General features: G+C 42.0%; 1 protein-coding gene across 5 annotated transcripts in view; it reads left to right on the top strand.

The window, feature by feature from the left end:
• LOC135110593 (nematocyst expressed protein 3-like) overlaps positions 1 to 15,295 on the top strand; it is a 51,384-nt gene that overhangs the window by 4,359 nt on the left and 31,730 nt on the right. For all 5 annotated transcript variants that reach the window (XR_010273325.1, XR_010273324.1, XR_010273322.1 and 2 more), the window contains exon 2: positions 12,235 to 12,325. The gene's annotated coding sequence lies outside the window, so the exon portion shown is untranslated. The remainder of the gene's footprint in view (positions 1 to 12,234; positions 12,326 to 15,295) is intronic.

Genomic DNA, 15,295 nt, shown 5'->3' with positions numbered 1-15,295 from the left:
TCATCCTGTATAGTTATCTCATTTGTTTTCACTTGAAAATCAATGAATATATATCCTCCAACACATTAACAATTCCAAGATCTGGATGATTTGTGCAGAGCGTAAATGATTTCGCAATCTGTTCATAATGTTCATAATAATAATGACTATGATGGTTATCTACTGGTGATTTTTTCCAAAAGTAAATATAACCTTTGATCGCAAGTTGCACCCCTGGCGGATTTTGCCTGCTGGTCTTCAACCTTCCTGCCGACTGCTGCGATCCTCATCATCCGCAATGCATATTCCGTGAGAAATACTCGTAACATGAAATGACTGGAGGCGCACCTGAAAGTGAGAGGTAGTATGCAATGTCAAGTTTGAAAAGACACAACTCCAATTCTGCTTTACTAAAGAAGAGCCATTTCTGGCAAAAAAAGACGTTCAATACACTATCACAAAAGCATTAATAAGTATAGCGTGATTACGAGCAGCATGTAGCGTGATTTTGATCCTTCCGCAACATGACTATAGTGTCTTTCTACACTTGCCTCGCCTTAAGTCTTTTTCAGCGTATCCCACGCGTCTGAAAACTTACTATTCATTCTTGCATGGAGCTGACAATTCTGTTTTTGCAATGAATGTATTTCAGTATACCCCGCGTGCCTGAATACGTACTATCACAGTAAACAACGCATACATATATGTCGTAAAAAATACAGCATGCGCAATATTATAGGGAATGAAAAAATGTTCAGTTACGTCAAATACAAACACAGACGTTTAAAATATGCATGCGAGACCTTTGCTTTTTTTTTTTTTTTCTTTTTTTATAGTGCCAGTGTTTGTGCGGCCAGTGATGAAAAGATTAAGCGCCTTACTGATGTATGAATGCAGATTACAAATATGAAGCGAGCCTTCCTCTGTCACCTCCACGGCCGCTATCGCCATCTCTACCTCTACCACCACCACCACCACCACCACCACAGCAACAACAACACCAGCCATTACTACTCTCAAAATCACAACCACCACCATCACCACCCTACGCTTCATCTATCATAACACTCATGACTTGTTCGAAAACGCCTACACACACACACACACACACACACACACACACACACACACACACACACACACAGTCACACGTACCTAATGAAACATTAAAAGAAATTCCTAATATTGGCTTCTAACTTTTCACATGCTCTATTTTCCGTACTTTCAGTTCATATCATTGGTTTTCACCGCATCCTGAGACGTTAACGTAAGAATTATCTTGATAACCTTTCCTTTCTGAAGTATTGATAGCAGCGTATAGATCAGAGGCGTCGTATGACTTCATTGTTGAGGCGTCTTAGTGTAGTCAATCAACCGAAAAGCCAGTTAGTCAGTCAGTCAGTCAGTCGGTCAGTGAATTAGTCAGTCAGTCGGTCAGTCAGTGAATTAGTCAGTCAGTCAGTCAGTCAGTGAATTAGTCAGTCAGTCAGTCAGTCAGTGAATTAGTCAGTCAGTCAGTCAGTCAGTGAATTAGTCAGTCAGTCAGTCAGTCAGTGAATTAGTCAGTCAGTCAGTCAGTGAATTAGTCAGTCAGTCAGTCAGTCAGTGAATTAGTCAGTCAGTCAGTCAGTCAGTGAATTAGTCAGTCAGTCAGTGAATTAGTCAGTCAGTCAGTCAGTCAGTGAAATAGTCAGTCAGTCAGTGAATTAGTCAGTCAGTCAGTCAGTCAGTCAGCGAATTAGTCAGTCAGTGAGTCAGTCAGTATCTGCCACTCAAGGTAAGGTTACACTCTTTGGATATAAAATTATTTGGACGTTTGACGACCACAAGTTTGTATTTCTGACTACGGATTGTATGACTGCATGCTTAGTCTCTCTTAATGTATAGGAAAGGTCTTTTTGTGCCCTTTGCATTTAAAATCTGTAAGTGAAACATAACAATTTACCTTCATATTTACCATTGAACTTTACACGACCATATTGTCGGTAACATTTAAACCTGTAATGTTGCGGGCCATTTACTCCAAACCTCAGCCGAGAGGAACATAATGCGGTCTTTGATAGATGTTATGGTGGTTGTATTTCCATTACGTGACGCCCGTGCTGTTACCCCATCTGCGTCCAGCGGCGTGTTACTGATATCGCTGTGGCAGGGACTGGCAGTGTAGGGGACACGTATCTTACTGCGATACTTCACATGCGAGTTTTTTTTTTTTTCACTAGATGTGCGGGGACTCATTCCTCTCGTAAATGTTACCTTCGGACATTGTCATACAAGCGTTTAATATGACTGAAAATTGTATATGATAAACAGTTAAAAAAAAAGATATGTTAAGGCTCATTTAATTAATGCGTTTTTACTTTTAGTCTAGGATTTATAAAGGAAAAGAAATAGAAATATATATTTGCTTATTTTCATTGCTTCAGGCTGGCTGTAACAAACGGCTCTTCAGTGAGGCTTACATTCAGAATAATTATTTCTTTGTTTTAAAAATGAAACATTAATTATCACCTAAAGGCAGCCACTGTCCCCTTTCCTCCATCATGACTCATTTCATATGGAGAACTTGGGCAATGACAATAGGAGGCCTTTTATTTTCAAGGTTCCTCGTGACACTGATGTTCAAAGTTCGTGTCCTAGAAGCACTCGTATTGTTTCAGTTCATCGTCGTAGTCACTTGCTTCTTTATGACTCAGTAAACTGTTCCTGTTTCCGCATCTCTCTTCAGACTGTCACTCCTCCCGCCAGATCACCTTACCGTGGTAGCTGCTGCTCTCAAGCACGTCACCTCCAGTACGTCTTCTCGCCTCAGTCTCGCATTCACGCCAAATACAAAACAATTGTAAAAACGACCTCCTCAGACAACGCGGTCTTTTCCACATATACATAAAGCCCTTTTCCTGCATCCCTTTTCCCCGCGGTGCTACATTCTTTCTAACCTTTCCAAAACCACACTGTTTGTCTTCCTTTTGGCATTCTGAATCCTGAATAATATTCATGATAGACCAAATAAACTTTTCTTTGTTATATCCGGTTCTCCTTTCATGCAGCAACACAACTCAAACCTTCTCCCTCTCTTTAAGTATTCAGCTTGGTCCAGTCTTTATGAAGCAAACTTACCAACCGTTCCGTCACACATTCATTCTCCTGCATAAAGAGTTTTATATAATCTTATCCGTTCCATTTGTTTTTACTCTTTGCATTTTTAAAGAAAGAACATCTCACTTTTACCAATATCCTTTTATTCTTTACTCTTTCAGATTGTTTACCTCCCCCTCTAAGTGACCAATTTACTGGTGCCTCACTCTCATTGTTCTCACTTAACAACCCTTCAAAACATTCACCGCAGCTTTCCTTCACGCCATCTTTGTCCTCTGACACCTCACCAATTGCACAGAAAATAACTTTGGACATTTGGACATTTTTCCCTTCACTCTTTATGTTGTTGATATTCTTCTACAACAATGACACTTCTCACAAAATAACAAAACATAAACAAATATTTTTCAGCACTTTATCCGTACTCTTTTCCGCCTGTCCAACTTTCCATTCCTTTATTATTTCCATTTTATTTTTTTCCCACATCCTTCACTCACTTCTAATTTGTCTCCTCCCTCCCTCTCTGATCCGTTGATTAACTTCATTTGTATTTTCCGCCATTCTTTTCAACCCACTTGTCTCTTTATGCCACATTTTTCTTCTGTACTGGTAAGGATCTTCCTCTTGAAATGCCTTTCGTTCCTCTCCCGTGTCTTTTCTTATAATGGAAGTTAATCACGCTTTTCCAATCTTCTTACATTGTGACTTCCTGACTTGTCATACTTTCTTCATTATATAATTCGCTGCTTTTTTTTTTTTTATCTTATTTTCTTGAACTCGTGTCCCACTTTCTGTTTACAATTTCCTACGTGCGCACATATATGCTGTTCACACACACACACACACACACACACACACACACACACACACACACACACACACACACACACACACACACACACTCACGCACACACATGAAGCTCACTGGCCACCTGGGCACTTCACCTCATGAATGTTATTGGCAGCCGAAGAGATGAATGGAGCAACTTTGAAAGACGGCTTAATAAAACAGCGTATTACTATCAAAACAAAATTCAAATATATGTACGTACGCTATGAGCTTATTACAGTAAGAGAATAACATGAGTTGACAAGGTAGTGAAGGTCTCTGTCATGGAGAAAAAGCCAAGAAAACAGATAAGTTATTGTAGTCAAAGAAAGCCAAGGTTTTATTTTATTTTATTTTATTATTTTTTTTTTTAGCAAGGCTTCACCGACAGCGGCAGATGAAAAATGGTTGTTAGACAGTAATAAACCAATATCATCTCTCAGGCGAGCAAGAGTATTGCCTCAGCCGTCGCTCTGGCCTGGCGCTGCTGCAGGCACGCAACCCCTGCACCTTGAGCCAGGTGAAGAGTGGTTCTCCTGCAGGCGTCCTGTTGCCTCACAACCAGCACAAAGACGGTCAGGTAGACGGGAAGTTTCGCACACACACACACACACACACACACACACACACACACACACACATACACACACACACACACACACACACACACACACACACACACACACACACACACACACACACGCTTCCCGCTACTGGATTTATTCTGAGCTAAGCTTTCCTCTGTGTATGTCACCACTCACCCAATATAATCCTCAAAGGTGCCCCAGAAAGCAAATCGGCTTGGTGTCCATGCATACGTGGCTGGGGCGTGGCCAGCTAAGGGAGGGTAAAGTTCTCTGTCATTATTTTCTGGTAATGTACAAGTTGAAACATTTCCAGCCTGTGCTTCTCTTCATTCCACTCACCGTTCACTTAATACGTTTGGGAAGCGCTCACCTTTACCTGCAGTGTTGTATTTGTCTTCGTAACATTGGGAAATAAAAATAGCAAATACGTAGAGAAGCAAAGTTTCCAAAAGAGAAAGGCACTGTCAGGTGGTGAGGAAAGGGGTTGTGGTGGTGGCAGTAGTGGTGGTGATAGTGATGGAGGCGTTGCTGCTCGTACTGGCGCCGCCGCTGCTGCTGCTGTTGCTGGTGCTTCTGCTGCCGTCTCGAAACCATCATTGCAGTTTCATATCCAGAATTTATCACGCTCTTTTTAACAATATCCATCCACCTCTCTCTCTCTCTCTCTCTCTCTCTCTCTCTCTCTCTCTCTCTCTCTCTCTCTCTCTCTCTCTCTCTCTCTCTCTCTCTCTCTCTCTCTCTCTCTCTCTCTCTCTCTCTGCCACAGGTGTTGGAGAAATAAAATAATGGTGGTCGTAAACAAAGTGATCATGTGGAGTCCGTAATTAGCCCCGGTGAGGGATGGCACGCCACTTGGGGACCGCTGCGCCCTCTGCTGACACATGCCGCCGCTCACTGGTGTTGTGAGTCTGTTTGTATCAGTTAAAAGAAAGAATAATTGGCGGCAGTAGCATCCATGAAGGCTGAGAAGTGAGAGGGAGAAGGCTGGGTGTTGGAGGGAAGGAGCGAGGAAAGGAGGGAGGATATAAGGTACAGAAGACAACGGGAAAGGCAGGAAAATGAAGCTAGGGTGGAAAGGAAGTGGAGATAGCGACGGCAGTTGTGTGATCCTTTTTTTGCGTGCATGTGAAAAGTTTGACTCATGACCTTACTGCAAATATCCAGCTCGCGGAAGTCGTTGTGTTGCACAGTAAGTCGAGAGATGAACTCATGATTCTCTGCCACGGAGCAGAGCAGGGAAGGTTTGCTAAAGCAGCCCCGTGATGGGCGTCACAAAGGCAGCTTTAAGACCAGTCGCCGTGCAATATTATATAAGAAATACTACCGAGGATCGAACTCTACATTCAACACTGTTTCTTCAAAGTGTTGCCTGCGCGTCCTACGGTGAAAAATGGAACACATTGGAATGAAAAGTTGAAACAAGGTAAAAGAGCAGCAAGTGAAGGACGCCCATTGCAACACTGAGGTAGGAGGCAAGGGACGCCCTCAATTCCCTTCCTCATTCACCCCTTTTCCATTTCATTAACTCACTCATTGGATGGAGGCGAGATTTTGGCCGCGACGCCCTGCAGCAGGGCCCGGGGGGCCGGCAACACCCCGGTCATCTCCCAGCAACAGTACTCGGGATCTGAGCTGCGGCTGGCGTCCCCACACCTAGCTGAGAGCATCACACAGCGCCACATGAAAAAATACTGCCTAGTAATTTATTCGTACTGACTTGGTGGTGCTACACGCAAGAAGCCATCCTGCTGACCTGCTGCGTGACAGCGTAGCCCAGTGCTTCCAGAGGAGAGTCTCACGGCCCACCCTTGACACGTATTATCGAAATTATTGAGTGATAAATAAATAATTCATTCTACACTGTTTCTCATGTGTGTGTGTTTGTGTGTGTGTGTGTGTGTGTGTGTGTGTGTGTGTGTATGTGTATGTGTGTGTGTGTGTGTGTGTGTGTGTGTGTGTGTGTGCTTAGTCTTATGTTAATGATATTGTCATGGGCGCGTTTGACGCAAGGCTCGGATACTGGGAGGTAAAGGTTGTGGCTTTGAAATATGTATATAGGAATCGAATCCTGGAATCCTGGATTTTTGGTAAATAATCAAAGATCATCACACTTAAGTTGCGTGTTACTTTTACGGTGGAAGTTTTACTTTAAGAGAAGTAAATAAGTGCACGTGTTGCCTTGTATGAACACTAAGAACTTCAAGACACCAAATGACTTAAATGTCCCCATATATTGGCGTCCTTTGTATCAACAGCTTTTCAGCAGAATGGCCGTACAAGCACATTATTATTCCTTTTAACGTAAGAAATAGATTATGAAAAGATTGCACTATGTTTTCAGAGAGAGGAAAAAAACTGCTGAATCTCGTCCCTACATCTTAAGAGAAAAGAAACTGCCAGAGCTCCAAGGACAGCAAGGCCACTTTGCGCGTACGAGTAATTCCCGGAATGTCTTGATATTCGTTCCGCGAAAAGTCTAAATCGTAGGAAATGGAATAACAGAGTAAAGCAGATTATTCTGGAGCTTATCAGTGAAGGGAATGGAAGGGTGAATACACTGGCAAACTCTTGCATTAGTGAGACAGAATAGGGTTGGCAGCAGACAGAGAGTCTTCCCAGTGATTCCGCGGCAGGTGGAGAGGAAGCATGCAGTTAGCAAACTGAGTGGGGCAGGAGCCATGATAATAGCGTTATAAGATAGCGCGAGAAGCAACATTACTGCTGACTGTGAAAGACGGAAGAGCCAGTTAAAGCAGGGAGAGTAACGAGACGAATGGCCTTTGTTGTGATTACAGGAGCAGCTTGAGTGGGGCGCGTACACACACACACACACACAGGCAGCGAATTCTACTCTATGCAAGGAGGAACAAAAGGAGAAGAGTGACGAAGGCGACACACAATGTCCAGTGTCGGTGAATGTGGCTGGGCAAGAGGTGAGATAAGAAACTTACCTGAGTGTCAGAAGGAGAGCAGATGAACGGTCAATCAAACATTATTAAAGGAGAGGGGATGCTTTCTTAGAAGCTTCTCTATATGTTAATGGGGAAGATCAGAGTTTGAGGCATTGAAGACCACCAGGTTTTCTCAGTCATAAACAAGAAACAGATCCAAAATTAGGAGCTGTTAGTATGTTTGAAGGTCACGCGGTATTGTGGGTACCATACGTCGAATTACGTTGAGAGTGTGAGGTAGACTAAGAGGTATTAGAGCAGACAAGATAGTGGACGAAATTGTTGATCAGTTATAGCAGGAAAGACGATGCTGGAACAGAACCCAGTACAGGGTTATCATTAATGTATTTAGATCAACATTCTCTGTTTATCAGAAAGGCAACAATTCGGAAAGAGGGAAGTGTTTGGATTTGTATGTTGTATTGACGCAACGCTTGAATTTCCTACTTATGGCGCAGTGACCTTCGCCGCTTGTTCATTTTGCCATCACGACCAAGCTGCAGACATGTCTACCTCTTGAAATTATTGCAGAACTGTCCAAGTATTGGGGACAATATCACGGCATTCCAAAATAATTTTACGTCTTAGAAATATACCAACCCATAGTGTGTGTGTGTGTGTGTGTGTGTGTGTGTGTGTGTGTGTGTGTGTGTGTGTGTGTGTGTGTGTGTGTGCGCGCGTGAGCGTGCGTGCGTGCGTGCGTGCGTGCATGCGTGTGTGTGTGCGCTTCCCTGATAGCTTTTCTTGTTTTTCTTTCTTTTTACCGATAACATCCAATCCTGAGGTCCTCGGGTCCTTGCCAGGGTCTTTGGCACTATTGTCTTCTCTTGTTACACGCTCCTTCATGTGACAAATTCAGCAAAGATTGAAGCAAGTTGTAGTGAATCGATGTCTTGTAAGAGAGGTCAAGGCGCCTGGTGTTCCGCGTGAAGGTGAAGAATTAGCCGTTGTCGCCCCTTGCGGTGTAATAACTATATCGCCACCAGCGTTGTTAGGGCGTTCTGTGCTACACTGGTTAGACTTCGCTCCCATGTAGCTTTTGCCCGCTCGTGAAGGGAGGCATGCCTTGACACCTCACCTTCTACACTTCCCTACCACACTGTATCCTGGGACACATAAAATAATCTTCGTGCGTCTGTGTTCAGCAGCGCTAACATGGGCTGCGACTCATCGTCAACTCAAAATGTTTTCCTCTTGACTTTTTTCTCGGCTTTAATTACAGTGACTAACGATCATGGCCGTAAAGAGGCTTTTTTTTTCCACCCTCGCTGAAAATGTGTCTCGCGCTACACACCGGCCTCCGAGCAGCGCAGAGCAAGAACAAGACAGGGGAATATAAGGAATGTGGGATATAGTTTCCAGCGTCTTGGGCGTCACCAAAAGAGAAGCTCCGGACCTTCGTGTCACTGGCGAGACTGGCCACTACCTCCGCCTGTGTTATTGCCTTGATAGTGTCCAGGAAACCAAACACCACATTTCATAACAGAGAATGATACGTCAACATACGTACGTGACGAAGGTGTGGCTCTCCGTCCGTCACACAACTGCATCCCTTATTTGTTACAAACGACAAATATCAAGACACCTCAGAAAACTCAAAATTGACAAACTTTTTCGATTCTCCTGTTTCTTTTTCACCAGCGCCTTAATGAATGTTGGTTTGTTTCTTTTCTTCTTTTTTTGTACTTTGGCCTGTCTCTCCGACACGTTGAAAATAAGTCTATCGAATTGTCTCACAACTGTTACTGAAGGAAAGTAATTATAATCATTAAAAGTACACTCACCACCAGCAAGCACGTGACGAATTTCAAAGGCAAGGGCTCCGCTGTGCTGGTTAAAGCGCTGCTCGTCACTCTGTATCTGGCGTGGAAAGGCTCCTCGGCACTGCTAAGGAGAACCATTACAAGATGCCTCTACGCCCTGCTCCTGCCAGCTTCAGACGGCAGGCAGCAGTCTTTCGGTCTCTTCAGAGTTTCGTTTCCTTGCGCCCATTAAAAACGACATGGAGAAGATCCAAACATTCTTACATATGAAATTCTAAGTTACACCCTCTTTACTGGGACCAGGGCAAGGTATTCACGCTTCCTGAAGCCTCATGTTCTCGCACCTCCGGCATCTTGGCTCCCGCCACAGCATCACCATCACAGCAGGAAGTAGATGACTGCCTACGTGAACCAGACTTGGAACTCAGCCAGCTCCTTCTCGTGTACTGCAAGCTTGCTGCATACAGGAGCCAGAATATTGCATGCAAGCTTACTGTCGCCGCTTCCTTCAGCTGAGGGAATATTTTCAGTGACTAAAGATTTATTTCGAATCTGACTGTCTACCTCTCTCTCTCTCTCTTTCTTTCTCTCTCTCTCTCTCTCTCTCTCTCTCTCTCTCTCTCTCTCTCTCTCTCTCTCTCTCTCTCTCATTGTTTGACCGATTTGTTCATGTTATTTGACAGTTTGCTCTTTATGATTAGTAACTACCGAAGGTACGATATTTCCTTTTTTCGGTGGTCGGAATCAGGATGTCAGAAAGAAGTATAACCTTTGTTTCTTTGAAGTCAATACGACCTTCACTAATGTACTTCCCTCCCTCTGGCGTGGCTGCGTCAGTCCATTACTTATTAGAATGAATGTTCTTTTTTTATCATATTTGCTTCGTCCACAGTGCTTTTTTATTGTAAGATCAACGGAAACAAAAACAACGATGAAAAAAAAAAAGGGCCCACTGAGGTGCCAGTCCCCCCCAAAAAATGTCAAATTTTCTGTTTGTATTTGTCTTGTTTCTGGCTAGTACAGTGAGAATACTTGTGTGGATGAGAACATAAAAGGAACAAAAGGCCAGAAGACTTACACGTGGCAGTCCTTATACGAGTGTAAAAACATGCGTACCTGGATCCACTCACCATACTTTTTCATGCACTTAGTATATTTACTTTCTTCGATCCATACTGTAAATCGAAGCTGGTGTTCCTTTTCTATCATTATTATACTACCCAGCTGATGGCTCCGCATGTTTGAACCTTGGCAATATTACGACCGTGAGGAATATTACGCATTTCTTTCATGATATAACTTAAATGGATTAGAGTGGAATGCGAAATCCATTAATTCTGTTAAAAGCTGTGCTGGGCTTTATTACACTGATGCAAGTTATGCCGTTCGCGTAGATAGATAGATAGATAGGTAGATAGATAGATAGAGAGAGAGAGAGAGAGAGAGAGAGAGAGAGAGAGAGAGAGAGAGAGAGAGAGAGAGATATCAACGCAAGACTTGTTATATAAACCGGGAACAATAACATTAGGAAGTGAGGAGACAAATGATCAAAATAATGAAGCTCAGCAGGAGGGAAGAGGTCAGGCCACGGCTCGTGTGTTTATGTCAACATACATAACCCAGCACACGCGCACATAACCCAGCAGTCCGGCAGCAACATTCATGACTTATTTGTGACAGTAATTCTTAAACATTCCCTCTGAGTTTACGGCGAATGAAAACAGTCGTAAAAACTCTCGGTGTAATGACTGCAAGGAAGGATTGAAAAAAACTGCGCCATACATTAAGTTTATGAAAAGTGGTGTTGGAAAGTAAAGGTGGACCATTGTACATGTAAAGGCTTATTCAATGTGGGGTATTAAAGGTAAAATGATGTAACGTATGTGAGCAATGCGGGTCGAAAGTGGTGAAGGTATACACACATAGCACGCCTTGTGTGAGTCAGTTTATTCCAAGAAGACAAGATCACCGGGGAGGATCTTTAAACATTTATAGCTTGAAAATTTATCACCTTGCTTTGTCTATCGATCAACGTTCACGAGGAAGGGAAGGAGAGACATGAGGGTGAGCGTACAACCTTTCACGAGGAGTTTGGTGAGAGGCGCAGGAGACGTGATGATGACTGGCACTGATCATTGTATTTCTTCCTAGCTGACGTTGCTTCGTCAAACACCGCTGGCATCAATGAGGCAAGACTGTGTTGTCATGGCGACCCAGGACTTACTGCACCACGCCCATTAAAGTTCCGACCAGACTTTTTTTATTCATTCATTTTTTTCTTACTTCCAGGGAAAAAAAAAGAGGGATATCAGTGTCATTATTGTTATTTCTTTTTTTTTATCTCCTGTGATAGCGAGCCAGCAAGGTAGCACTTTCGGTGGTTGGGCTGCAGGGCTGAAGAAATCTTGCCACGATATCCTCTGCGAGTCGTAACAGGCGAATAAAAGTGGCACAGCGGGTCGGACTGGCAACTCCTCTGGTTTGGGACCATATTCTGAAACACTTCTGCGCTACACCTCCGCTACTTTTAAAAACTCCAATTAAAGTTACACGGGTTTTTAAGGATTTTTTTTTTTATGGTTCTAGTGACAGATTAACAAGACTTCTACATTATTAACAGGAGAAACACTATTGAAAATCTTGTTAATCTTCTTTGTGGCCTTTGAAAATAGCCATGATGAGAGAAAAAGGAGTTTTTTTTTTTTTTTTTTTTTTTTTATCTGGCGAGGATACTACCTTGTATTAAGAAGAACCACAATCTGGTATTGAGATGTACATGAACTGTCCATCCAACCATGTATATTTGTATATATCTACTTAATAATCTAGGAATCTCTTTTTGTCTAAATAATCCCACTGATTCTATTTTCTTTTTCTTTATTTGTCTTTCCGTCTATCTACTGTTCTATCTGTCGATCTAATAGGAGATTATGGGCCACTAGAGAGCTTACGAAAGAGAAGGAAAGAGGTCCTGCGTTGAATACCCTCCTCTGACGCTGAGCTTTCCTTTCTCCAATTACCTTCAGATCCGTGCTCCCCAGATGCCCTGCCTTCGATAATAACTTCAAGAAAACCATAAGGATTCAGCATAAGTCTTCCAAGCACAACTTCTAAAGTGTAAGTCAGTATGTATGTATGTATGTATGTATGTATGTATGTATATGTATTTTTTTCAGTAATTGTATAAAAAGATTGAATCAGGCTTGTTTTTTTTTATGTTTGTATCTTTTATAATCGAGATTTGTCTTTGTGTGTGTGTGTGTGTGTGTGTGTGCGTGCGGAAAGCTATACAGAATATAAACGTTTGGATATTATTCAAAGCAAGTGTGTGTACATGTGCGTATTTATATTTATTTATTTATTTATTTGATTATTTATTTATTTATTTATTTATTTATTTATTTGTTTATTCATTTGCGCATTTTGTTTATCTATTCACACACAAACACACACACAAACACACACTCGCACACACGCTCCTGTAAACTTTCATAACCATGTTTGCAACTTACTACAAAAATATTAACACAAACTTACTTAATTACCAAAACTGCATATTGATCAAAGCGCCATCTTCACTTCTATTATAATTAAAGCAATACAGCGACATACATAAGTTTCTTTTTCGTCCATAATCTTCATGTTATTCATCTCACATTTTGTATATTTCGTATTCACTAGTTTATAAATATTTTTTTTTTTTATAGTCTGGCTTGAAACTGAACCAAGAATTAGTGTCAAGTCAAGATAATCCCGTGCAACTCACATTGATCCCCTCCCAGCCATTATTTATATTCCTACATTTATATTTCCTTTAATATTGTGAAATGGAAGATGTCGTTGTCAGATTGCGCTTGTGGCTCAGCAGATGAAAGATGTCACGTGTTATGAGCCGGGTAACTAAGTCTTAAAACTGACGAATTTCTGCAGTAAATCTTGGTGGTGGGTATTCACTTGGCTGTTGTGGTTATTTGATGCTATTAGATGTGCTGGTGGACGTGTGTGTGTGTGTGTGTGTGTGTGTGTGTGTGTGTGTGTGTGTGTGTGTGTGTGTGTGTGTGTCAAGTCGTGCGTCGTCTTGTCTATGTATTACTATTATTTATTGTCCTTCATGTGAGTGAGATTGATGGGCCAGAATGCTCTGCTTGGGATGGAGTACTGAGGCGATTGATCGTTAATGAACCGCTGGTAACTTTCAGAAGGAACAACATAATGGACGAGTCACCAGTACTGCATTGAAATAGTGGCCTTGGGATGGAAGCACTGTTATCATCTTACTCGTATTTTATCATGCAGTGGCTGATAAGGAGGGTTTGTTTTGAAGCAGTTAATATTGATAGTTTTTTTTTTTTTTTTATGTTCGTGTCTTGGGAAAGTAAATGCCTTGATAACCTCATTGTAGTTAATTTTAGTATTAGCGCATTACGTTCATTTCTTCCGCCAGGGCTCGTGTTATCTCTGTCTCTAGTTTACATTTTCTCCAGTTAAAATTGTATTACTTGTTGTCTTCATCTTTTGCGTCGCGTTTCCCTCTTCACTATATCAGCCAATGAAATTCGATTTTTTGTACCTAATCCTTCTCTCCCGGCGTTATCTCGCAGCCGCTGCTTGTTCCTGCTGTTCACGTCACCCGTTGGCTCGCCGCCTCTAGGGTTGCTGCTCCCGCCACCCAGCATGACAAAAGCCCCTCAGTGACAAACATTTTCTCTCTCTTTCCTTTTGTTTTCTTCCATCAGCAAAGTCTGCAACCTCTAAGTGACCTTCAACATGTATTAGTAATTTAGAGGAGAGGGTTGTTTTTATTTATTGTTGTTCCTTTTTTTCATTAGTGGCATTTTTTTTATAAGTAACTTACCATGTCATCAAGTTAAACGGTGTTCGGGGAATAGATGCAAGTCTTTTCTCAGCAATGGTCTCTCCGTGTTGGAGTTTCGGTTTGAGGAGTGGCACTTCAGAGTTTATATGAATGGCCAAACATTTTGTAAGAAGAGTAAATAAATACCCTCGTGCTAGATCCTGGAACTCCTCCTCACCCCTTGTAACCTCCGCCATCCTATGAAAGCCACGAAATGTTTTATGTGTCTCTTTCAACAGTCTGAAAAACTCCTGCATACACCACGATATCTTCGACCTTTACGTTCACAGCTATAGACTTACGAATTATTGCGAGTGAACTGGATGAATTAGAGAGCGCCCAGTACATCATGGAACAACGCTTCCCATTTTCTAATAGCGATGACGTCACGAATGGATCAGAGTGGACCGAGAGTGGCCGTGATGGCGATGGAAGAATTGCGAGGACGAAAGCGATGAAGTTATGAGGACTGGTAAATAGTACGAGGATCTGTTGATTTATTTTGTTCATTTATTCATTAAAAAATATTGGCATTGGTTTAGTACGGGAGATGGAATAATATGAGCATGCATGGAAGCGAGGCGGAGTGTGTTAGTTATATATATGATTTGATTTGCTCCATTTTTGTGTCTCATGTAATTGGATATTATAGTTGTGAAGTTTTTGCTTCCTCCTGCCTCCTGTTTCTTCTGCGTTATTACTTTCCTTCAGCAATTATTTTCTTATTCCTTCAAACTGGCATACATTGTCATATCAAAGGAGCACGAGGGAAGAATAAGTAACGCCAGATTTGTTCACTCTTACGAGGCTGTATGGAATCAAATGAAAAAATGAATGCAGTTGTTTCTGCGCGTATAAACACACACACACACACACACACACACACACACACACACACACACACACACACACAGTTTACGTGTATTTACTTCAGTTTGCAGTATTTTTAGAGAAATCGCTGCTTGAAGCCATACGAGTGAAATCAGCACATTGTCTTGTTTCTTTGTGATAGACATTACTTCTCACCTTTTGTGATATTAATGAATTATTCACTTAATTAAAGGAAAGAGAACATAAGAAAATTTTCTCTCTTGTGCCTTTCGCGACGGAAGTCTGATTGAAATAAATTTTGCAGCGTTTTTCTCGAGTCTCGAGGGCAGAATCAATCTCCTCAGCAGCTCAGATATATATATTTCACTGCCAATTTTACGTCGTCGTTGTTCTCATCATCC

Source organism: Scylla paramamosain, chromosome 20 (assembly GCF_035594125.1).
Source record: "Scylla paramamosain isolate STU-SP2022 chromosome 20, ASM3559412v1, whole genome shotgun sequence".
Taxonomy (NCBI): domain Eukaryota; kingdom Metazoa; phylum Arthropoda; class Malacostraca; order Decapoda; family Portunidae; genus Scylla; species Scylla paramamosain.
This window is presented reverse-complemented; position numbering and strand designations above follow the sequence as displayed.